General features: G+C 38.9%; 2 long non-coding RNA genes across 3 annotated transcripts in view; both read left to right on the top strand.

The window, feature by feature from the left end:
• Nucleotides 1-11,488, top strand: part of LOC130593319 (uncharacterized) — a 46,231-nt gene extending 34,743 nt beyond the window's left edge. The window contains exons 2-4 of one of the 2 annotated variants that reach the window (XR_008970780.1): nucleotides 5,269-5,347; nucleotides 7,835-7,958; nucleotides 11,385-11,488. This is a non-coding gene — a long non-coding RNA (uncharacterized LOC130593319). Of the gene's footprint in view, nucleotides 1-5,268; nucleotides 5,348-7,834; nucleotides 7,959-10,392 lie in introns of both variants that reach the window. The other variant, XR_008970781.1, reaches the window with a different exon arrangement.
• A 22-nt stretch (nucleotides 11,489-11,510) lies between these two features.
• Nucleotides 11,511-13,255, top strand: LOC130593320 (uncharacterized). Its single transcript, XR_008970782.1, has 2 exons — nucleotides 11,511-11,559; nucleotides 12,278-13,255. It is a non-coding gene; the product is annotated as an uncharacterized LOC130593320 (long non-coding RNA).
• Nucleotides 13,256-26,653: the final 13,398 nt, after the last annotated feature.

Raw genomic sequence — 26,653 nt, 5'->3', positions numbered from 1 at the left:
GCATGCCTTCCAGGAGAATCTGCTCCAAGATTTTGCCAGGCACAGAGGTGAGACTGACTGGTCTGTAATTCCCCGGGTCATCCATTTTCCCCTTCTTGAAAATGGCGGTTATATTTCCCTTTTTCCAGTCCTCGGGAACTTCACCTGACTGCCGCGATTTCTCAAATATGATGGCCAGTGGCTTAGCAACTTCATTCACCAGCTCCTTCAGGACCTGCAGATGGATCTCATCAGGACCCATGGACTTGTGCACATTCAGATTTTTAAGATGGTCTCGAACCAATTCCTCTCCTACAGTGATCGCAAGGTCTTCATTCTCACAGTCCCTGCATCTGCCTTCCAAGACTTGGGTACTGTGGTCAGAGCCTTTGGCAGTGAAGACCGAGGCAAAGAAGTCATTCAGAACCTCAGCCTTCTCCAAATCCTGCGTAGCCAGGTCTCCTGAGAGCTTCCTGAGGGGGCCTACATTCTCCCTAGTCTGTTTTTTATTTGCTATGTACTTGTAGAATCCCTTCCTGTTATCTTTAATACCTCTAGCTAAGTTTAATTCTAATTGAGCCTTAGCTTTCCTAACCTGGTCCCTAGCTTCTCAGACAACATCCCTGTACTCTTCCCATGCCACCTGTCCTTGCTTCCACAGCTCCTTATCCATCCAAGGAGGTCTCCTGGCCCTCCTGCTGCACTTCCTTCTGGTTGGGATGCAACACTCCTGAGCTTGCAGCAGGTGATACTTGAATATCAACCAACAGTCTTGGGCCCCTCTGCCCTCTAGGGCTGTATCCCATGGAACCTTACTAAGCAGGTTCCTGAAGAGGCCAAAGTCTGCTCTTTTGAAGTCCAGGGCAGTGAGCTTGCTGCACGCTCTTCTCACTGTCCTGAGGATCTCAAATTCGACCATCTTGTGATTGCTGCATCTAAGGCTGCCCTGGAGAGTCACATTTCCAACCAGCCCTTCCCTGTTGGTGAGCACGAAGTCAAGCATGGCACCTCTCCTTGTCGGCTCCTCTATTACTTGCAGAAGGAAGTTGTCTTCCACACAATCGAGGAACCTCCTGGATTGCTTGTGCTGGGCCCTACCATCCTTCCAACAGATGTCAGGGTGGTTGAAGTCACCCATGAGAACAAGGGCCTGCGAGCGTGAGGCTTTTCCTATCTGTCTATGGAGTGCTTCATCCGCAGGTTCTCCTTAATCAGGCAGTCTGTAACAGATCCCCACAGTAATGTCTCCCATAGCTATATTCCCTTTAACCCTGACCCACAAACTCTCTGTGGACTGCTCACCTGTCCATCAGTTTCACATTTTCAAGTGTACCAAAAGCCACCTGTGTGGGTTACAAGCAGTTTAGGGTTGGAGTGTGGAATAAGCTGCCCATGTTGACATAACCATTACTCATTATAACCATGTTGACGTAGAAATTACCAAGTTCAGCTTCTTTAATTTCAAATCCTCATTGCAGAGGCTATGTAATGGGAGGAAAAAGAGAACTGGACTCAGTGTACAATGTGTTTTAAAGAAATGCGTCATATCGTTTGATTTCTAAAGGGTCTCTCACAGCTTATTCCCTGCATTTTTGTGACAGTCACCACAAACATTGGCATGAGACTGACTTAGGATAAAAATATGAAGAAGAGAAATGAGTTTTCTCAGAAAGGTGAGTGCCCTGTCAAAATCCCTTTGCAATCCACCTGCAGTCGGAAGGCTTGCTTGTTAAAGTAACTGTAGTTAAATAGCTGAGTATGGACTTTATCTCCTCCTCCTTTATAGGCCAAAATATCCCCTATCTAAAAGGATGAGGAAATAATTTTTTAATCACAGTCAAACTCTTATTCATAATATAAATCAGTAACGACTTCCTGTGGCAAAATTTTTCCATGTAAAGCTCTGGGATAACTGTAATGGATGGTGATAGATGTTGGTCCTCAAATAAAGACTTCTGTTAGGACATTTATCCTTGGGACCTTCTGTTTAGCAACTCTTTTGATCTGTTATCAACCCACAGCTCTCATCTCAGAGGCTCTTCAATGGGATATGTCTGCTCTTGAGCACTTCTTGAATAATAATTTATCTCATAAATTTCAGAGTAAAAAAACCCCTACTTTTCCTAATTTGGCCATTTATGCATCTGGCAGCAGAGATAAAAATAGCATGATGTCATAATATTTGGAAAATAAAAGAATAAAAAAGAAGGTGACTTTTAGTAACCAAGAATTTTTTTTGCCCCATTCTTTACAAACAGGACAAATAGGGTACTGATAAGTTATAAAAATTAGCATCCTCTGGCAAAGCCAACTGAGTATGAAGCACAATGTTGAATAGTAACTGTCTTGATAGTAACAGAAGGAAAACACCTTATTTTTCTGAGTACTATATTTACCACAGTCAAATCTCTATTCGTCCATTACTCAAGAAAGACTACATTGAAAAGGAATTTTCTCTGAATTGCAGAAATAAAGATTTGGCCATATGTAGAAAGATAATTTTCCAACTTCATGAACTCAAGTTCTGATTAAAAAAAAATAATTCTAAATTTTCAGCAAATGGAGTTTATTAAAAGCATTCAGTCTCATAATCTATATTGTCAAGTTAATACATGTTATGAGATTAAATCACTAGAATATCTCTAGTTTGAGGAAATATCTTCCAACTTCAGTCATAAAAGAACTGTATTAATGCAAATATTTGGATTAATTGATGATGGGGTCGTTTAGTATCTAACAGCAAAGAAGAAACCTCAGACTAAATCTGTTAACACTGGGTGAAATCTTGAAGTCATCACCTGCTCTTTGCAGCCACTCCCCCAAATGTTTATACACATAAGTACTGACTAATAACTTCAAGATTTAATCTGATGTTATTAAAGTTTTTGCTGATTGTTTATCGTGTCTAACCAGCTTATGTAAATGCTCTAAGCTTTTACATCGTCTGTAATCGTCATGCACTAGATGAATTTATAGGTTACCTACAGGCATGCGTCTTGATTATAAAATGAAATAATCATCTAACTTCAAAATTTTTTGTAAAAATAAATGTATCAATGTATTTTAAAGCATCCAAATTTTTAGACACAAATGTTAAAATAATGTTAAAATCTTAAATATATAGTTATTAAAAATATTTTTTCAAATACTTTTCTTCTATGTTTTCATACATTTAATAACCAAAATCTGTAGTAAAAACCCAAAAGTTTTCTTGACATGTCCTACAGAATACTTGTTAATGTGTAGTGAGAAAAATACAGAGAAAACATGCTGGTACTTTTAATGTGAAAACCATATTAAGACATTTCACCTGTCACAAGGGGTAGTAGAATATGATTTGTTGTAAATACAAAATTATTGGAATGGGCCAGAAATTAAATAGAAAAGGCTTTGATAAAGGTTGTCTTTACAGACATTTAGTACAAGTACAGTTATTGGTAACGTTTGTATTTCCTTTCATTGGTGAGTATCACAGTTATTAAAATGGTGTTTGGTAGTCTGCTGAGGTTCTGTTATTTTCCTGGCATACCAAAAGATTGGAAAGAAAACTATTTGGGAAAAATATTATTACTTCTCTGCCCTAGATCGATGATTATATTCATCGTAGGCATCGGTGTCGTATTGTGCCATCAAGTGACTTTGTATACCACCCAACAGCTCTTCCACGTGGCTCAAGAATGTGCACCAGGGATTATCCCAGAAGGAGAAAAATGCCTATTGAACCAAATACTTCTCCCTTTCCTGCAACACATGAGCATCAGAGCATTTATTGTAGGACACTACATCCAGTGATAGAGAACTCCTTGCAAAATGAGAGGATAAGGAGAGAGATTTCCAGGTGATTGTCTCCTCTAAGTGGAAATACTGCTCATGCATGGTGGTCTGCAAGTGGAAATTATTTTGCATTAATAATTGACGTTGCAACATCTAGTCTGTTTTACTGCCAGATAACCTTGCTTAGTTTGAAGAACCACTGCCGGCAGCTTAAGAGCCATTGGTTTAGGTGAGCACCAAACAGACTGTCTGATCTCTATTTTTTTTTTATAAACGTGAAAAACAACTACTGACATGATCACAAGGGAATAGGAATTCCTCTCCATAAATTCATTTGTTCATAAGCTTTTGACACAGACCATAAATATCCTTCATATAGTTCACACACATGGACACATGTAATAAATTATGTGAACAATGTGTATAAATGTTTACTTTAAAAACTACAAACTAAATATAAAGTGCCATATGAACAACCCATCTATTAGGAAATGGCTAATTTCCTGTGCCAATCAATAACTGTATTGCATGTCTACGTACTCTCTTTGCTATGTCACTGTGCTGGTTACAGTTACAAAGTGATAACAAAGAAAATATTAATCAATTGGTAGTGGGCTTGTTTCAGCAAAGGTTATGCCAGAAACAAAGGGAAGGGGAGGCTGAGATCTGGCTCCAGGAAAAGGTTTTCCTTGTGTGATACACAAGTCTGAAGTCTGGAAAAGGAGGAAAAAACAAAAAAAAGAAAAAAAGGGAAAAGTAGCCATTTTTTGTGGTTTTTTTTTTTTTTTTAGTGTTTTCATTTAAGATTAGAATGATAATAATAGCAAAAAAAAACCAACCATAAAAGAATGCAGCAGAATGTTAAAGTCCTAATTCAGAAAATGTTTATGGCAGAGAATAATTGTTCTTCCTCAGTTTTATACCTAAAAACACAGGTATCCTCCAGGAATTAAAACTCAAATACCACCTTGGCTTTTTAAGTTTTTTCCAAATTCCTCTTTGTGCTATAAAACCTGGAAAATATATCCTATCTGATGAATCGGATGCTTGATTTTTTAAAATAATATCATAAAAAATGTTGATGATATTTAGGATAGAAAAATAACTGAAAGTATTATATTTAAGAAAGTACTGGAATTTATTACTTGCTTCAATGTTTGCACAATTTCTTGCTGAAGATTCAGGGAAAGAAAAATGATTAAATTCATAGACTATTCAATTTTGATTTATGTTCAAAATAAAAAAAAAATATTTGTACCTTTCAAATATAATGATGCTGATTTGCATTTACAAAGAAAAGAAAAAGAATTGTTAAACAATGGGTATCAGAGAACCACTTCCACTGCTGGAAATGTCCATAGTACTTTTTTTCATCTTTGTTGAACATACAGCTTCTTTTACAAGAAACTGTCAGTTTGTCCTATTGCCATGAGATAACACAGAGCCAGACAATGGCTAGATATGTCACAAAAAATGCAATATGAGGGTCAAAGAAACTTTCTGCTTTTTCTTTAGGTGACCAGGATGGTGACCTTAGAAAATGCAAGAACAAAATTGGCAGAGAACAAGCAGCCTCCTCCTTTTGACGCATGAGGTAAGAAAACCTGATGGATAAAGGATGTTGCAATCTCAAACATATCCTTCTGAAACAATGTCTGAAGCCATCCATTCATTTCAACTAGAAGAGACCAAACTTTTTGGTGACACATAGAATCATAGAATGATAGAGTAATTAGGGTTGGAAAGGACCTGAAGATCATCCAGTTCCAACCCCCCTGCCAACTTCGCACTAAACCATGTCACCCAAGGCTCTGTCCAACCTGGCCTTGAACACCAGCAGGGATGGAGCATTCACAGCTTCCATGGGCAACCGACTCCAGTGCCTCAGCACCCTCACAGTAAAGAACTTCTTCCTTATATCCAAGCTAACCTTCCCCTGTTTAAGTTTTAACCTGTTACCCCTTGTCCTATCACTACAGTCCCTAATGAAGAGTCCCTCCCCAGCATCCCTATAGGCCCCCTTCAGATACTGGAAGGCTGCTATGAGGTCTCCATGCAGCCTTCTCTTCTCCAGGCTGAACAGCCCCAACTTTCTCAGCCTGTCTTCATACGGGAGGTGCTCCAGTCCCCTGATCATCCTCGTGGCCCTTCTCTGGACTTGTTCCAACAGTTCCATGCTCTTTTTGAGGACACCAGAACTGGACACAATACTCCAGGTGAGGTCTCACAAGAGCAGAGTAGAGGGGCAGGATCACCTCCTTCGACCTGCTGGTCACGCTCCTTTTGATGCAGCCCATGATACGGTTGGCTTTCTGGGCTGAAAGCGCACACTGAAGCCTGCGCATGTTCATTTTCTCATCCACCAACACCCCAAGTCCTTCTCCGCAGGGCTGCTCTGAATCTCTTCTCTGCCCAACCTGTAGCTGTGCCTGGGATTGCTCCCACCCAGGTGTAGGACCTTGCACTTGGCATGGTTAAACGTCATGAGCTTGGCATCAGCCCACCTCACAAGTGTGTCAAGGTCCCTCTGGATGGCATTCCTTCCCTCCAGCGTATCAATGGAACCACACAGCTTGGTGTCATTGGCAAACTTGCTGAGGGTGCACTCAGTCCCATTGCTCATCTCTCCGACATGCAGCACAAAAGCTGGTTATAACTCTCATGCTTTCATTTTTGCCCCAAAGCAGTTAGAAACAATCAAGATTCAGATTAACTTGTTTTAATTTGAGTTTAGGAAAGCATAAAGTTAAGGCAGGACTTCAAGAACTCAAAGACATTTTGGAGTTGAAACTCTACTGTGTAACATAAATAGATTAGAGCATACACTGACAGGCCAGGAGCAGTACACAATAAAAGATCAGAGAAGGTATGAGAAATAAATCTAGCCAGAGATCTCTAGAAGAGATATCATATTATTAAATTAATTACTAGTGTGAGTGGTATATGTGTAGTCAGTACGATATGCTAAAGAGAGGGGATAACCAGGTTGGATATTAAATTTCCTTGTTCCTTCATTTCTTCCTTTCTCCACTTCATTAGTCTCCATGTCAATGGAGGACTGTTTCTGACCGTACATTTCACTGTAGTTTTATCCAGTTAATGGGCATTCTCAAATTATTCCAGGATGCTGCAGCATAATTCAGTGGATTATGATTTCAAATAAAATTTACAGATTTATCACTCTATTTTCCTTTTCATATTTTCACCTCATTATCTGAATTGACTATCTACAGTGATTGTGATTAAAGATTTAAAATTAACACCAGTTACCATGTCTGAAATACTGAGCTCATACATCAGGATAAATATTTTAATGACAAAACAGTAATTTTTTTTTTTTATTCATGATACTGTTAAAAGCTCAAATATTTATAGATTTATATTAGATCTGCTCATTGTTAGGACATCCAATACTCAAAACTTAACCTTTTTGTAGTGAATCAGCTTCTCTCTTCTTTTACGGTATCTTTGTTTCTAAATTCTATTTCAAGGTCTTTTTTTCACAGGAAATAAAAATGTGACTTTAACAGACTGATGTATGTTATGAAAATGATGGATCAATTTGAGGGATTCAGTAATAGCAAATTAATAGGACTGAATGATCTCCCTCCAGAATTCGCAGGCTAGAAAATTATTAAGTACAGAACGTATAGATGGGAATATACATTGTCTTTTAGAGATAGTAATAATAATATTTAACACCCTATCCCTCTTCTTAGTGATTGAAAGGCACTAATACTGTTAACTTCATGGTTTTGGGTTTCTTTAAAAAAAATGGTGTGAAAATCCCGGTTCATTTTGGTGCTGGGAAAAATGTTGAGCTCTTCCAAAGAATATGATAATGCAGGACTCAGAAGACAATAGCCTGAATTGGCTAAACCAACACCTCTGCTGCAAAAAGGGGCTGAATTAGAGCAAAACAGGTAAAAGTGAGCAAGGAATAAAAACACCTCCAAACCCTGGACTTTCAAAAATCTTATGATAAGGATAATTTAGAAGAACGTTTAAGGAAATAAATTGCTATGTAGGAAGGAGTGACTCCTACATTGGATTAATCCAGGTGTTATTTTATTATTTGTAGTGCATGAATTGTCTTCTCTCAGCACGATGCTGAATTAAAATTGTCCTAGCAGATGGTTAGGATTGATAATCACCTCTATTGTGTTACTCTGGACGTGTCCATACATCTGACTGGGAAATAGAAGGTAAGAGCTAGCTACTGTCAGTAAGTTGAGAAACTATAAAACTAATTTGGTTAGTGGAAAACTGTTAGGGCAACCAAGATGGCTGTTGAGCTTTGACTGTCTCTGCCAGCACCTTCCAGGTTCCCACACTGCACAGCAACCTGCCTGTCTGGCCATAACCAGGCTGGGGCTGTGTCTGCTCCTGAAACTGATCTTGACTGTCCTGATTTGTCCTGTGGGAGAAGACTACTGAGCCTACAAGGATATCAATAGTGCCAGTGGACACCCATGCAAGACCTGCTTGTGGGGAGGAGTGAGCTAGCTTGTGTTCAAACAATCCCATATTTGAAAGAATAGCAGTAACTCAGTTGCAACTAAATAAGTTTTTTTGGTGGTCTAAACCTGTAAATAAGTCAGACATGGGTGACATATTGTCATGCTAACCACATCTTGTTGGGTACAATAACGCATTCAGGTTTGTTCACCCCACTTTGGGAAGGACACTTTTGTCCTTGGGTGACACACCTTGGACACAGGTTTTACTTAACATGTCAGATTGTAGTGCAAGCAGTTAGACCTCAGTCTGAGACTGACTTACCTTGAATTCACCCAAAGTTTATAAAACAGAATACCAGTTGAGTGGAGGATGACAAGGGACATCTCCTCTGCTGTATGCAGACCCACAGACCAAAAATAAAAGGGCTCATGGATGGATGGAAATCAAGATTAATTCCTCTACCTAGCATGAATTCAAACTGGAATCCAGTGCCATTCAGTCAAATATTTTGACTGGATTTTTTAAAAGTGATGGATTAGTTAAAAGTTATTATTCACTGTAACTACACATAAAAACAGATAAATATGTGACTATTTAAGCTGAATGCTCCTTCCTGGCTTCAAAATTGTACAGCTTAGGGCAAAGTTTGTCTATCTAAAAGTAATCAAACCTAGTGCTTCATGCTGTACAGTAACCTTCTTGCCTGAAGAGGTCAGGAATGAAATATTTCCCCACACTAATGGGTAAACTCAGTTTTATTTTTCAGCAGTTGACATGTTCTTGAGCTACTTGCTTATTAATGCTGGAAACACAATGTGCCACTGTCTAATTCTTTGTGGCAGGGGTGTTGCTACTCCAGTTAGGAGAATATGATTAACACCCCAGTAAGGAGGGAATAGTTGGTCCCTTTGCATCTCAAGGTGCGGCTCAACCGTTCCTCTGTGGTCCTCCAACTTTCAGTCAGCTTTTCATTTCCTTACACTTTCAGTCAACCCAATGCAATTATTAAGGTACTCTGCAATTCTCTGTGCCCAGGATTTACCCATTAAACCACATCAGGCATGAAAGTGACGCAGGCAGTGGGTAACGGCGGATCTTGTGCACCTGTAGGTACAAAATTCATTGAGTACACCTCTGTCTAATGAGAAAGCACAGGTGCTCTGACAAGAAAGAACAACAAATAAAGAAAAAAGTCTCAATCCTGTCAAATACTATGTGTGTATCAAGGATCTGGAATATAAAGCAGACTTAACAGCAATCACATTTAGAGTAGAATTCACTTGAATGTAACACCTTCTCCTTCTAAGGTTTTGAGCGTGGTATCTTAAAGAAGATCACACAAATTACTCATCGCAGGAACAAAGGCTCTTTTTTGAAAGCTGTCAGGTTGCTGACAGTTATGATTAGCATTTACTTCAGGCTTGTAAAACATATTAATCAAACTTGTTCCTATAGCTTTAGTCCAAGGAGGGTTACTGTTTCTTTTAGATAAATTTTTAACATAAATGAAGAGCTCTGACTATGTATACACCTTGAATGTGAACCATTGTCTATGCCATTCATTTATTTGTAATGAATAAATACTGGTCTATGCCAGGCTTAAGGAAGATTGAAGCAGCATATGGAAATCTGTTTATGACAAGACTATTTGCCAAAGACCTATGCACCATTCACTGAACCTTGAAAAACATTTGAAAATATGGGTTGCATTTGCAAACTTCAATGTATGACATGGAGAGCTGGCAAGCTGCCTGGTTTCTACTTAAAGGATTGTCATTCTGGGAAAAATAAATTTCTCTAACTAGACAAAAGTCAATGTTTTCATGTTTTACTGCAATCAAACTGATATGGCTGACAATTTAATGTCTCAACACTTAAAATAACTGGATAATCAGTTACCTCAATCAATCATAACTACAAGATTTTTCTATTTTCAAAGCTTGTATACACATGACTGAGATATTTAATAATTTAGAGAAACCTCCCCATCTTTAATCCTTCATGATTTCTCTTGAGCTGTGAAGTTCTTTTTTTTTCCCAAATGCATGATTTTATAATTGCTGTGGGGAAAAAAATAATTCCAACCCTGCATTGTAATTATATTTTGAAACCTTTGTGTTAATGTCCTGTTTTATTTAATTTTATGTATATTTTATAGTCTGCTTGCCTGTCAAAAAGATGTGGAAATGTGCTGGCATTACAGCTGAAGACATCCTTATGAGTGAGAAAATGCTCAAGGCTTTTTCAAAGTGGGTGCTGAAACACACGTTTCTCATCTTTGGCTCCAGGGGATGCTAACAGCTGGCCCACCAGACAGGTATTTCAGGGTCAAAGGCTAGCAGAGCTGTGCACATTCAGGATTTGGCTGCCAGTAAAGGAAATGGGTATTTTCTCAAAACTAATAAAAATAGCAACAATGATGAGAAGAAGGAGCTGACAACAAAAATGAAAAGGAACCTGCAAGAAGTGAATTCTGGGTAGCACAACACTTGCAGAGCTGATTTTAATATCTGACAGGCTGAGTTCACTAATCTTTGGTATTCATATTGACGTGAAACTTCATACTGTTTTAGAGATTTTATTTATTAAGACATGCAGCAGTGTTCCTACAACATGGGAACAAGTTTGCTAGCATTTGCCATTCTTCTTCCTCTGTGATAAAAATTGGTATGAACTTTTTAAAATGCCTAACAGATAATTACACAACACTCAATAATGAAAGCTACATCTTTAGAGCCTCCTTTATCTTTAAAAAATAACAAAAAAACCCAAGCCCAAAGCTCAGTAACAAGACAAAACCTTTCCCCCCTCATTTTCCTCCCTCTCTTTTGTTTCTTTGATTACTTGGTGCCTTGTAATCAAACTAAGCTTAGTTTTGGGACCCTTGGGGCAGTATCTCTTAGCTCCCTGTCAGACTGAGTTGCAAAACAATCAATCTTGCTCTTGCACTGGCTTGGTGGATGTGTCAGGACACGAGGAGTGCAATGCTTTACTCTTGCTGTGAAGCTTCGATGACAAAAGTTTTTATCAGAAGCTGACTGTATTTAAGATTATGAATATGCAATGACTCTCATTAGTATTGAAGCACAGGAACACGGGCTGACATCCCCCGCCACTTTTAGCTGCTGCAGAGTTGTCTAATGAATTGTCTTGCTCTTTCACTTGAACAGACTTTGCTGTTATGGTTCCCAGCTCTAAGGGGAGTTGCCTGGTTTGAGAATACTATTGATGGCAGAAATCAATTGCCAAGAGCTGCTCTTGATTTTGTTGAAACAGTGTTGAAGCGGTGTGTAAATTTTCAAAACAGAAAACCATTAAACTCTACAGGAGACAAAGTCATCACAGGTGAGAGGACAAGCATACAGTTGTGGTGAAGGTACACATACGGTCTTGTAATCATACCTATCGGAATAAACATATCCATGTCTAGCAGTGATGGGTCTCAGAAACCTGATGTCCTGCTGATTTATCTATTATTCTTCCAAGTAGAGCAAATGAGGATAACCAGGGCTCTAATACATTGTTATTGCATCAACCCAGTAATACTCTTTCTTTTCCCTTTGGGACCCTGCCAAACATTTTTCAGCTCACCCATCTGTAATGTTTATGAATAAGTTACTGATAAGGATGTTTCCAATGATTAAGATATCTGGCTTGATTTGTCATATTTGAGATGTATAAACTTTCAGAAACAAATGGAAATGACCCTTTTTTTCCCCCCATATGGTTCAATTAAGTATTTTTTCCCTGATTTATTTGAAAATTTTTCTAACATAAAAGGAGCTTTTGTGACTCTCTGCAGAGTGTGAAGGATCGAGTGAATTGAAATGGATAATTTATTCTAAGAAATGTAAGTAGTATTCTGAAAGGTGTATGTGTACTGCAAATAATAAAAGATATGAGGTTCATCCAAGAAGATGTCAGACCTGCATGGCTTTTTATCCATTTAATCAGTAATGGAAATGGTCCCAGTGCAAGGAAGGAAGATCTGTTTAATTTTAATTGTGATTTTTGGCACTGTTGCTCTAACATGAGCTTGGCTTACCTCTTGACCCAACACCAGGATTGTCTGTTCTCATCAACTGGAGAAAAAATAAAGAACATCTACATGTTGGGAGTATCAAATACAAGAGCAGTTTAAAATAGATGCAGTTGTGACAAAAGTGGCTCAAGTATCATACATCAAACACTTGTTACCTCTCTTTGCCTTAGTGATTGCATGTGACTAAGAAAGAGTGAGTGATAAAATCTGAAGAAAGATGAAACCAATCTGGGGCTTTTTAAAGATCATCAATCATTCTGTGCAGCCATGATATTATTAGTTCCAGTAAGCCTTGTTCTCCCATTTTATGAACATCATAAACCCCCCACCCCTAGACCAGTGTTATCATGGGGAATCATTTTTATGGGCAGCATCTTAGTGTAGGCCAATCAGATCTAATCACATAACAAGCTACTGAATTATTCAACGTTCTCCCTAATTTTGCATTCTTCCTGCACTTTGCTGTCACTGCAGGGTTTTAAAAGTATGTGTTTTTACAATATTTATTAAGAATATAACCATAAGCAGGAATTTTGCTTTCTCTATTTCTTCCAATAAACATTTGTTCCTTGGATTGTTGCAGTATATACATTACTATATAAAGAATACAAAAAAAAAAAAAAAAAAAAAAAAGAAACCCACAGTGTGGCACTCGGCTTTAAATTCTTTCAGCTTTTAAAAGACTGAATGTAAAGACAACAATAGCAAAACAATTGTGTTCAAACATAAAATATTCAGATTTACTGAGCAAACTGTAACCAGCATGTCCCTTAGCTGTTGCTATGAATACAGGGCTTACATTGTATATAAAAATATTTCAGTTTTAATTGCAAATCTGTGCAGAGATGATTTGGGGTGTGTAATTAACACATAAATTCCAGACTTTGTGACTGCTGTGAAAACACACATTATTTATGGAACTATTATCTAAATATAATTCAGCGTTATTTGCTTTCAGCAACTACTGTAAAAGTCTGATTTAATAAAATGTGAAAAATTTCCCATCTCTTGCACTTCTGTTTACATTATGAAGCCTTCATTCCTCTCCACTGCCATTTCCCACTCGACCTGCAATGGACTTTGTTTTCAGTGACTCCATACTTCACTCACACCTCAGGGAGGTTTCTTCACAACCATAAAGTGCCAGGCACTTAATTTTTTTAAAATGAAAATTTGGATTATGCAAATAGCTCTGAACTGCAAAGAACAGTGAGTTTATGTTACCTCCATCCTCATGCTTTTCATCCAGGCTAGAAGTGGGAATAGATAGGGGCCCTGTTTAAGCAGGTTTTAAGCTACCATATGCAGATTTCCAGTTATCTGGACAGGGTTACTGGAAGGACGAAGTGGTCTCTTGCTCCCACACACTTCTTGTAAATTGCAGGCTCAGCCACTTCAAGCTCCCATCAGTGTAAGGTACAACCAGGAAGAAACTTGTCTTCTTCCTCACCAGCAATCCCATGCATTTTCAAAGCTGCTTACTCGCACCACCTGGTTTACAGCAATATTTTGAGACCCTCTTCCATTCCAGAGTTTAAAAGCGTATTTTCAGATTATATAGAACTGAACATTTCCCTTGCCAGCTTCATGTTTGTCTTAAGGTTAAGGGCTGGAGCTGATGGTGATGGGGCTGGGCACCAGCTATGCACTAATACTGCAATGGCAGGTTAAATAATGAAACACAGCTTGCAGTAAAACCAACAAAAATCTGTAATACGGACTTAATTTATATCAGAATGCGACATGCCAGAAACTTTCTGCTTTCTTCCTTTTTTTCCCATCCTCATGGGCCACTCTCTGTATAGTTTTGCTGTCTTTGAAGGAAAATTCTTTCCCTCACTCCTTCTGCATCCCAGCTATGAGACACCTACTACTGCTTTGCTGTCCCTGGCTGCTCAGCAGCTCTGTGCAATGGCAACCTCAACAGCCACCGCAGTAATAATTGCAATAATCACTAGCAGAGTTTCCTTGCATTTCCAAGGGCTGCCTCCCTTTGCATGAAAAGCTTGACTGAAAAAGCATCCCCATGGATGGTAGTGACACCTCCATGCATGTCTGACCAGTTGCCTGTGATAGAGCCAGGCAGGATCTGTGCTCAGTGTACCTCGTAGCCTGGTGTAAATTCCGATTTGAACAGTGATATCAATGTCATGGCGCACATGCTCGGGGAAGGGTGTTACGAAGAGTAATTGAGAGATTCAGCATGAATTCACTGAAAGCTGTAATTTAAAGTTCCAGTACTACTATTACCATTAAAATGTAAAGTGACAGAGGCCCAATTATGAACTGTTATTTTCTTAAATAAAATTGCTTTTTTTTCTTATCCTCTGAGAAGCACTCATTTCTGCCTAGCTGTTGCTGTCACCAGGACCTGTCTTTGTGGCTTCTGCTGTCAGTGAGATGCTGATCCTCCCGCCCCTGACAAGAAACAGATGGACAGGGCAGCAAGGCTGGGAGCTGTGCAGGGGGTGTCAGAGCAGACGGCTTTGCAAGGAGGTCTGCAGCCTGCTTTCCTAGCAAAATTAGGCACAACTTCAGTATTTGAAGGAGACCCCAGCCCTGCCCTCGTAAACTACGAATGGTATCCATGGGCAGAGGAGATACTGAGTATGTTTTTAGCAGGGAAAATGTGTGGGTAATACTGGAGGTCTTTTCTGACAGACAGGTGGGTTAGTAATTGCTATCATTGCTTCCTGCATAATTTTAATGAAAAAATTTGCTGGTTGTTTGCATGACAAACGTTAGCATGCAGTACAGATTATTAGACTGTCTCCTCAAAGAATAATGAAAATTCTCCTGGATATCCATTTGGCTGGTGTTACACTTAGACTTCAGATGAATAGGTTATACTGTCTTTAAAGTGTTAGTGGGACATATGGCATGAAAACTAGGACCCAAGTTCTTTAAGTGGACTCTTGATATTGGTGTGTTTTCTTAATACTTGGAATGGGGAATCACAGAACATAGAGATGCCACAAGGACTTGACCTTTCATATGAGAAAGAAGGTACTTCTTTCTGGGAACACAGAGAATTTTAATGTAGATTGTCTTTGAAAAGTGGTGGAGTTCCATTGTCTTTCACATGCAGACTTCCAAAAGTGAGAGCAGCATTTGGCTCACAGGTAGCAGAATTGTAGTCTAAGAGGTAGAGCTGTCCTAGAAATATCAGCCTGACCATCTGTACATCTGGTGGATGCACACACAAAATTCAGATCAACCAGTTTGACTCTTTTCACTCTCTTGTCAATATAAATCCATTTTAATTCCAGATGCAAAACAAGGAATCCAGTATTTTCAGGTGAGATCAGTCACATACAAATAACCTAGGCAGTCACTAATGAATACCCAGGAAGAAATGGAAGCAGAGGACTTTTTGCAAATCTGACAGAATCAATTACTTCTCCTTACAAGTGGTATCAGAATACTAGGTTATTTTCCCAGCTGCCTGTCAAACAGCTGAACGCAAGAGCATGACATAACATTCTCACCTTCAGTCATGCTGCCAAACAGAATAATATGATGTTTTCCATACATTGGTCATCATCAGCCTGAGCAGTTTTCATTTCTAATCCATTTAACTAAAATGGATGTTTGTCAGAAGAAAATATCTGAGAAATCCCTCAGACCATACTAGAGAGCATTCACAAAGAGAGGTGTAATTTGGAAGCAGAAGGATTTTCTCTTCAAGGCACCTCTGGGGAAGCAGAAAATGACTGCAGGAGCAGAAGACAGGAACACATCCAACAGCTCACAGAATAAACTCTATTTGATAGTCAGGTGTATCTGTGTTACAGAAGAAAGCTACAGAACAGAGCAGGAGACAATCTGGTGACCACAGACTCACAGAACCATAGAATGGTTTGGGTTGGAAGGTATGTTAAAGATCATTTGATTCCAAGCCCTCTGCCATGGACGGGAGCATCTTCCACTAGACTAGGTTGTCCCTGGCTACTCCCTATGACAGAAATTGAGACAATCAGTGCAACAGGTTTTTAATTATGGACTGTAGATCATTGTCGATGGTTGCTTTCTGCAAAACTGGCAAACTTAAGTGTTCATTCTCTAAGTATATGAAATGGAACACTCTGTCGTAGCCAGGGCCAGCATCCCTCTGTGCTGGGTGTTGTAGAAGCACAGGACCAACACCTCTCTTCTCCATGTCTAGGAGCTTAAGTTAATCTGAGACATATCACTGTCCTGTTAAGGCCATGCTGGCAGTGACATTGAACCCTACAGGTAAGAATACACCCCTTATGTCACTCCAGCAGCATCCACCCACTCATATCATCATGTATTTGGTTCTGAGTTTGACCTGACCAGGGCTGGCTCCGCACCTGAAGTAAGGCTTCTCCGTGTAACATCACCAAAGCATCTCCTCCCAGCACCATACTTGCAGCTGGCTGAATACTGGGGCCAAGTGACTTAGATGATTCAGCTAGAGCTTTCCTGCAAAACCCAGTAAAGACCAGTCCCAAAGAAGGCTAATTAGTGTTGGCCGAGTGAATGCTGGTGAAATCATTCAAGGGGGACACATGCTGTATGAGGATGGCTGAAGCTGTGATCTGCTGCTGGATTGAAAAAAATTAATAAATTTTATGCTATGCATTGTAAATACTCCTTACATGTTTTAATTTTTAATAAAAATGCTCCTTTGTAAGTTTCAGGAGCAATACAAGTTTAATGTGAGCTCAGAGAACCATGCAACACAAGGATAATTGACTTGCTGCCATCACTTGCTAGATATATTTTCTTTTCCTTTCTTATGTCTTCATGTTTCCTAAGTTCTTAATGGAAACAGAACATGCTTGAGAGCCAGAATTTGTCACAGAGCTTACTACCTAGTAGTCAATATTGAAATTGGATTTGAATTACTGTGTAAGTAATTACCAATAAGAAAACCAGAGTAAAAGGGCCTTGGAAAGACATAATGCACCTGCAGGTCATAGGCAATGGGAAGAAGAAATAATAGTGCTTACAGAGGTCAAAACTTTAAATTTTCAATTATCATTGTATCAAGGAATAGAGGCTACTTTTTATGTGTATGGTTTCCTGTGTAAAATTTGAGTTTGTCTTACATGGATGTTTGGTATCTTTCCACTAACCAGTGTCACAACAGAAAAGCCAAACAGATGAACAATATTTACACTGAACCTTTGAACTGTTGGCCTGATATTATCACTCTTTTTAATCACAAAGTAGTTCAGTGTTTAACTAACTTTACTTTCATCTTCTCTGTCTCTGCTTGTACCGCATTACCCATCTGCAATAAACAATGAAGAAAGTTGTAACATCCTGAGTAGTGACTATAACCTGTCCTCCCCTTAATGATGGGTTTAAGCAGTTTGTCAAAACCCATCATCTGAAGAAGATTGAATTCAATGACTGCCAAATTGGACATACTCTGAGCTGAAATAAAAGCAGAGAGGTGTCTGTGCTTAGGGGCTTCCTAACAGAAGTCTTGGTGTTACTGTAAGGCATCTTTATGCATCATCTGTGGTGTTTTGTGGAAGCTGGAACTGTAAAAACAAATTGGAAGCAATATTTGCTCTATTCACAAGGCAAAACCTCATAACCTGGGAAAGAACTTCACTACTTAAAAAAACCCTCTGGAGCCCCCAGTTTTAGGGAGCAGGTTAGGGGAGATGAAGTCATCACATCCTCATCCAGAACTACTAACAGTGCTACGTATTACACACAAAAGCTCCTGACCAGACTGATGTTTCTGTTAAAAAGTTCACCAGTGTCAGCTGGGACGTAACCTGAAGCTCCCAGTTAGGTTTCAGAGTAGATAACATGCTAGGCAGAGCCAGAGCTCCTCCTCTAAGAACTTTTTGATTCTTTTTCTTACCCAATTTCTTACTGCAAAGAAAGCCAGAACAGATTTAATATTTTTTACATACTTTTGCAGAGAAAGATAGCTTCACAGCTGTTTCTTGATCCTACAAACAGGTCTGATTAAATGCAAACAAACAGTATAATTCAGTGACTTTTGGGTATTACTTCCTATCCATAACAGCATGAAACACAGGAGGATCTATCGAGTTGCAGTCTGGACGTGTGGCTCTATTTTCAGCTTTAATAACAACTTTTTGTTATTCTTGATATAGAATCATTCTATGATTCTGTGATGGATAATGTCATTTAGTTTTTTTCCTGCAGTATATTCACCTGAAAAAAAGTATACTAAGACTTTTCCATTGGACAGTGAGGCAGAGTATTTTGAGATCCTCACAGGAAAGGAGGTATGGAAAAGGAAAGCTGTAATTGAAGATGAGCTGGCAAGTAACAACAGCTTACAGTACCACCACCTTAGGGTAATGTCATCACCTCACAGTACACCCTTTTCTGTTTTCCATTGACAGACCTTAGCTCGAACTTTATAAAGATTTTACTTGCACAGAGGCAGAGATGAACTGTCTCTCAGACAAAGGAAAATGTTTTTTTTTTTTTTTGTGGAGAAAGTTCATTAATAGTCTAAACAAAGATGGAATCAGCACTTAGGGTAACTCCAAAACCACCTGCTCAAACTGGCGAGGACGAGGGTTAGAGACAGATTCTGTGGCAGGATTAATATGTCCCCTGGCTTGGTTCTTGTGATTTATGTTCACAGCTATTGAAAGCAGAAGAAAGAGAGGTTTCAAAGCTGTGTTTGTATTCCCCAGAAGAGTTGTTTGTGATTTCCATTTTGTAGGAGATTTTTATTTCTCTTTTATCCATTACCAGACTGACAAAAATGAAAGACTTGTATTAATTCTTATTTTCCTCTCTTGACATCACAACCAGACATAAATTTGAGAAAGCTGCTTGCAGAATTCAGTTCAATTAATATGCCGGTGCTGTCCCTTGACTGAAGAATGTGTGTAAATGTGTGTGTTTGTTACTCACTGGCCCTTCATCAAAGGAACTGGAGAGAAGAAGGGAAGAAGGAAAGGAAATTTTTAACCTGATCATCTGCATTCTTCTAATTGTGCAGTCTTTTCTGCCAGAAAATTGAAACCTAGGATGCATGTGGGTTAACACCTTCAGGAGCAGTAAAATTCCTGTATATATGAAATAAACAAGTAGACACTACTCTGAGGTTTTATGTTGTATTTATCACATAATCATAAAATGGTTTGGGTTGAAAGAGACCTTAAAGCTCTCACAGTTCCAATCCCCTGCCATGGGCAGGGACATCTTCCACTAGACCTGGCTGCTCCAAGCCTCACCCAGCCTGGCCTTGAACACTGCCAGGGATGGGGCAGCCACAGCTTCTCTGGGCAACCTGTGCCAGGGCCTCATCACCCTCATCAAGATGAACTTATGCTTCGTCTTGGTCTTATTCCTACCTTCATTCTTTAGTTTGTATAAGCATGTAACACATGGAGGGCATTCATGCAGCCAGCCTCCCAGTGCACTGTGTGTGGAAGAGAACAAAGAAGCTGTCATTAAAATACCTTTCATTTAACCATGTCTGCATTAGGAGTACCTTATTAGGCATGCTGACGACAACATTGTCAGGAGCAAAAGGGGCTTAGAAGAATTGATTTCAATTTGGCCCCAGTTCCAGAAAATTAAGCATATATTTAGGACTGTCTTTGTTCAAGAAAACCCTCACTTAAACTTATTTGAGCAAGGATGTAAGACACCCTTTAACATATAAACATATGCTGCTCCTCATAAACAGACTTTGCAGTTTGTAAAATTTAATTTGAGTCAACAGTGAAAAAGAAGTGCACATTGATGTAGGACTTTAATGTTAGCCTCAATATCATACCCTCCACTTCCCCAGGTATAAAAGGTAATTTAGACTGCTTTTGTAAAGACAGTTGGGCAGTATCTGCACTGATATTTTGCTTCATGATGAAGATGCTCTAATGAGCCTGAAATACATGGATTACAGTTCCTGACTACTGTGACTACTGGGGTACAGCTCCCCATGCCAGCTCTACCTATGCATGGCTCTCACTGGAGGCAACAAGAAGCATCCCAGGGTCTCTGAGCAGAGGGTAGGGAATAAGACTGTTCTCACAAAATGTGGTTAAGGGGTCTGAAGCAGCATGAGCTTAACTTTCAGTGCAGAACTAGACATAATGCTTTGTAGGATCAGACCCAAGATCAGGAGACCTTGAGGTAACTTAAATTGTCAGGTGCAGACAAACAATCAGTCCATGGATGTCCAGCTGACATCCGTATGCATGCATATCTTCAGAAACACTGGGGACTGTAATCATACACCGCAAAATGGATGCATAATGGGGGAAAGAAAATTAAAACTTTCCTTCATCCCTCACTTTCTCAACCCAACACCCTGCATAACCTTTTGTAGCTCAAAGCAAGACAAGAAAGTCAGCATTTCGCACCCTCCAACTGCTTTGACATGACAGGTATGGTATTTTCTTCCCCACAGAATTGGCAAGGAAATCCACCCTAGCAAAAGTGCAAAAGTTTTCAGTGTAAGGAGGTGGAGTGCAAAAACTGGCTTATAGGCAAAGGTTGAAATGACTCAATCTGAAATAAAATGTAAAGCAATTATTGCTAGGAAAAAAAGATCATGCTGACATTTAAAAGCTGCAGTGATAGTAAATGTCCCTCCCCAGGCTGACATAAGCATCCCTGATTTGATCCCCAAATGCTTTTTTTTTTATATATGTAAGATATCCTTTATTCGGAGGCAGAATGCAGGGGGATAGATTGCCTTAACCTCAGCTGTTGATGCAGTGAAATAATTGCCACCTCAGAAAGGTAATTACATATGCCATTGTTTATACACATAATAGGCCTGGAAAAGCATGTTCTGCAGATATATAAAAAGGAAAATCCTGCTTTTGCATCAGGGCAGAACACTATGTAAAGTGATTGCCACAAATAGCATTCAAACCGTTGCACATTAGTGGTTGATTTTTCTTCTGGGGAAGAGGGGGAAGAGATGAAGGCTGTGGAATAGGGTGGAGAGAAAAAAAGAGGACAGTTTTTTTCAATGGCCATAATAACATATCCAGTAGTTTTTACTTTCCTGATTACTGCTAAATGAACCTGATCTTTAAGAAGTTGTTTTTAACGTCACTGCTTGAAAGACACATTTTCTGTTGTTGTCATCTTGTGCAAATACCACTTCTCCTAAAGTGGCCTTAATTTTAATTGCTTTGAAAGCAGACCCAATAATCTGGTAGAATATTTTATAGCATCATGCATCTCCTCTGTGTGCCATTAGTACCATGTAAAAGGTGAATTTATGTAACAAAAGGACGGCTAAAGTCTCTTTTCCCCCCTTCCATTATGATATATCTAACATCAAGGAATAAATCAGAGTGGTGTGATGTCAACCACTTTAAAAAAAACAACAATGCAGAATATATATTTTTTTCAAAATACTGAAAGTATCAGGGCCGAACAAAAGAAAAAAATATACATATGTATTTCATTATTGAAAGGAGCATTGTTAGGTGCTGAAGCAATTCATAGCAGGGCTATTCTCTGCTGTAGTGTCCAGCAAATTGCATGACCTGCTTGTTAGGCTTGACAACAGTGTTTTACCTAACAAAGGCCTCAACAGCTCAGAGCAGCAGAGGAATGTCAAAATGAGCACATTTCACACACAGATGTGTGACCATAATAGTCTATAAGAAGATGCATGGGGTGGAGGGAAGGGGCTGGGGGCTGGGAAGGCTAACAGCAGTAGGGACATGGCCCTACTGACCACATTTAATCAACCCTTCTGTAAACAATTCAACATTTTCATTGTTCTCTAAAAACTAATAAAGAGAAACAAGCACTTTTCATTCATCTTGAAGTAATTTTCTGTCAGGTTTGAGCCCCTTGTGGCCTACAGCTTGTGCATTGCTAGCTGTGTGATACAACAACTATTTCAATTTATTTTACAAACTCTGGCCATTCACATGTCAGTTAGTGTTCACCAAGCCGGCATCTGAAATTGTGCAGTTAACGAGTTTTACAACATTTCTATCAAGAGAAACTGTTTAGCATAACTGACTCTTAAGGAGTTATTATACCTCTAAAAATCCATTTTAAGGGGCATTATTTAAATAAAATAGAAAAACGGTTCACTGCCTTTTAAAGGGCCTACAAAAAAAGTCCATCAGATCCAGTGCAGTAATCCTCAGCTTAAAGCACTCTTGAGAGCACTTCTGGGAATTATCAGCATAATGAAATGTTTTGTGAAATGTCCAGATAGATTCCTCCACTCAACAATTTTACTGCACCATATTTATTTTCCTCTTAGTTTTTAAAGAAGTGAATTACTTTTTTTTGAGGGGATGACTCTATATTGTGCGGATTAACTGAACACATTATTACCAAGTCTGTAGAATAAGTGAGGGGTTCAGTCTGTGTGCAGTCTATATACATTTGCAGGGGAAGAAAAGAAAAAAAAGTCAAGCTCTTTATGCTATACTCAGCTCTAAAAGGGTTAAATCACAATGAGGCTTATGCAGATTTGCATTTCTCTTGTACTGCATTTTTCCCATACTCTTGAACAACTTTGTTATATAATAGCACCTGTAAAATGCTATATTGAAACCAATTATTAAGTTAATTAAACAAACAAAAAAGCTTATAAAACTGGAATTTGGTTTAAAGTGCCCTGAAAAGCAGACATTTCTGAATTTTAACTGGAAGAGTAGATATTAACTGCAATGACAAATGATCTGGAACTGCTCATGCTAAGAGTCCATAATGGTAGAAAAATGGCATCATATGAGTAAGTCAATCTCAACATATTAAACCACCTAATGGAGTAAAACCCACATCTGCCATGTAAATTAGTGAGTGTTTCCACCTAAAATGAACACTGGTAGGAGAAAAATTATATTACAGTGCACTTACAGATACAGTAGGTACAATATCCAGCGACACATATGCAGCATGAACAAAAATAGCGGCAACATGTATGCACTGACCAATCTGATCTTATTTGTTCACTACCATTTCTACTTAATTCCAATGAAAACCTCAGGAGAAAGTGCCAGCAAAAAAAGATTTGTCCCAGGTCATGAGAGACTTTTTGCACTAATTCTAACACAGAGTGCTGTCAGTCCTGGAGATTGATGGACAGTCAGTAACTTTGATCCACAAGACACTTGGACAGTAATTCATGGACTGAATATCTTCCCAGAGCAAAGGTATAACCTTTCCTAAAGATGCAACCTTTCCACAATCACTGTAGGCAATACTACAGCAGCAATGTCAGAGGAGCTGTCTCCCAGGGTCTATCAAGACAAAAGTGCGAGTAGGATGGCTTCCAAATTGGCAAATCTATGACCCATCAACAGTATTAATTGAGATAGTGGACACCTGTTTAACAACTGGACTCTAACTCAGTTTTGCAAGATGGTAAGAATTTTGACACTACCTCTGTGCATATTAAGTTTTAAGCACACAATCACTGGCAGAGCTGGTTACTCCATGGTTAAAACAGTGGGCTTGTTTATGGCTGAAAGTTTTCCTGGAGTGGTGTCATGCTCCTCAACACTTTCCTTCAAACCTTGGCATATCAAAACACAAAACAGGAGGAAAAGGAAAAGGTTTTTCAAAAATATATTGTTTAAATATATGTTAGAATCAGTGGAGAGCTTACCTACACTTAAAATAATGCATGGGTGGATTGCTGAAAGGCAGGAAGGATGACTTTCTAGATACCAAAGATTTAGGACAGTGAAATTTAAAAGCACCCACTCTACAGAAAAATGTGCCCAACTCCAGAAAGCAAAGGAAGAAGAGGCAAGACCAGAAGTGAGTGAATGCTTATTTTGTACAAAACTGTTAATGCAAGCAAAATGACTGAAGAAACAAAGGAGTGAGATGAACTTAAAGACTTTCCAACCTTATGCATTCAGGATTACTTGATCTTAGCTTGCTCCATAGTCAACTAGTAGATGCTGTAACAGGAGCAGTAGAGGTCTGCTGGAAAGAGGTAAAAAAGGGTCATTAAAATACCCTACATGGTCTTCCCGTGTTTATAGCATAAGTCTCCTCCTCTTTACAAACCCCACTTCTTTCTGCTTCTTGGCCCGAAGAGAGTTTTGATGGGAAACTCAGAGCTGTAGATAAACCAAAGGCAGTGGCAGGAGCTGTGAAGTGAAAATGGGTAGATAATAACAGATTTTAAGACCTCAAAGTGGCCTGCTTTGCCATGTGCTGGTGAGATACAAAAGATGCAAACACCTGAGTGGAAGGCAAACATAAGAAGGAGCTTGACACGTATTTCAACACAGCTAATTACAGTCATTATTTTCCATGAGTTTAAGTACCATGGCAGTGGATTTTCTTTGTCCCCTCATTATTTATATGTATTTGGCCAAAATGGAGGTATGTATTTTTTAAGCATGCACAGAGGTGTCACTGATTTTCTGTTCTGCAGTAGGTCTTTTCCTTTTGTGGAAACATCTATGTAAAACAGAAAAAGTAAAAAGATGGTGGGTTTTATGCATGACGTTAATCTGTGACAAATGAAAACTCAACAATTATTTTTTTTTGGTGTGAATAAAGTTGAAACTTTTTGATTTTATGCAAGCCTGATTTATAGGAGACTGCAGGGCTTGAAAGGGTCTAAGCTGGGGTGCAGATGTGGTCTATGTCCTCCTGCATCCCTGTGGAGGGTAAAGTCTCTGCCAATGAGCCATGAGTGGGAAGCACCTTGTCTGAGTGTGTTTGTCCTTAGCTTGGTGTTGCCCGGAATAGGTTGTTGCTTGTCCATGAATTATTCCACTGAAAACTAGCTTGGCTATCCTTCATTCCACACTGAAATCTACAGTTTGGACATCTCAACACTCTAAAATATGAGAGAATGTTATTGTTTTAACCCTGTACTTACAGTTACAGACAGTATTTTGGTTCATATTCTTCTACACTTCTGGGATAGGTGTTTTCCATTCTTATTCCCCGAAAAATAATTGCCTTTTAAGTATACAAGGAGCATGGTCTCAGTGGAAAGCTGTGTAAGTGCACTCTACCCTTTTGGGGGATTTATGCTCTTGCTAAAACTTCCTCCCTACAGAAGGCTTGTGAATGCTTTGCAACAATTTACTATAATTTAAGTTTAGGTGGACAAGTCTGTCTTCAAATTATCATTAAAAAACATTCAAAATCATATAGAATAAACCAAAAACCAAACAGCCACATCATCAAAGCTGATCCTGCATGGTGAAGAAGACATTTGTATTCATAACTTCTGTCCCTAAGTTGGTGGCAACCTAAATGGCATATTCTCTCATGTCAAGCAGAGCTGTGTATCATGATGATGAGATTCAGGTCCATGTCAGTTTGGTATTACTAGCAATAATATCAAAAATCTTTGTTATGAGATACTTGTGACCTTTGATAGTCAGGAATAAGCAAAACATGAAGAAAAAGAAAAGAAAAAAATATGAAAAGAAAAATATAAAACTTTTGTTTTAGCTTGTCTTTTATATATTGTCAGATGACTCAAGCAGGCTTTCTTTGGCCTTTTGGGATGTGATGACGCTGCTATTTGCCAGAAGTCCAAAACTCCAGTCACACTTTTAAAACAAAGTTTCTTTTGCCTGTAAAATTGAGGCTGGTTGGTATAATCACCTCTGTGAGAGCTGGAAATGGAGTCTGCCTCTATCACTGCTACAGCTGCCTGTAAAGACAAAGGCATAACAGTAAGAATTATTGTCTTTTTTTCTACCCTGGCTTCCATGAAATGTAGCTTTTTTAGTCATGGAAAACCTGTGCACATGTCCTAATAATTTTTGAACCTGTACTTGCATTTGAATTGCCAGGGGTATGTAAGAGATTGTGAACCTAGAAGAAAAGTGAGAAATTGTTTGTACTTGTATCTCATCATGGTCCGATACGTCCAAATGGTGCATGTGGTGAGTTTTTTCCCATCTCATAATGTGCCCATTGACTTATCAATATCCAAATCAACTGCCATATGTTTTTCCTTTTATTTCTGGATCACTGCTTCTACTCACGGCCCCTTCATCTCCTCTTCCTCTTTGAACCAAGTCAAGCATCCCTCACAGTTTCAGCCTCATGTTATCAGTTATCAGTTGCCATTAAAAAAATATTAGGTTAGGCTTGAATTTACTCAAAACCACTTCATTTGCTACTTCATAGACATGGACATGTGTTTATTTTTAAGGGATGGTATAAAAGTATAAGTAGAAAAACATAATTCTATAACCAATTGCACCAAGTACCACTGACTAAAATAAGTCCATGAACAAAACCAAACACAACAGGCTGTAGAAAACACTATAAAAGTAGCAACAAAAAAGCACAGTGCATCTTATCTTACAGAAGGAAGAGGTGAGTGAGCAGGAGAAAGAAGAGGAAGCACTGGCATCTCGTGAACATGGAAGATGACTGGTTATGCTGGAATAGGGGAAAAGACCAACACTTCAGCTGACAAAATGTGGCAAGATACTTGTT

The sequence above is a fragment of the Pezoporus wallicus genome, unplaced genomic scaffold, assembly GCF_028554395.1.
Source record: "Pezoporus wallicus isolate ANWC-B61680 ecotype Strahan unplaced genomic scaffold, APGP_CSIRO_Pwel_v1 contig_6580, whole genome shotgun sequence".
Lineage (NCBI taxonomy): Eukaryota > Metazoa > Chordata > Aves > Psittaciformes > Psittacidae > Pezoporus > Pezoporus wallicus.
The sequence above is the reverse complement of the archived record's forward strand: the minus strand, read 5'-3'. Positions and strand labels throughout refer to the sequence as shown.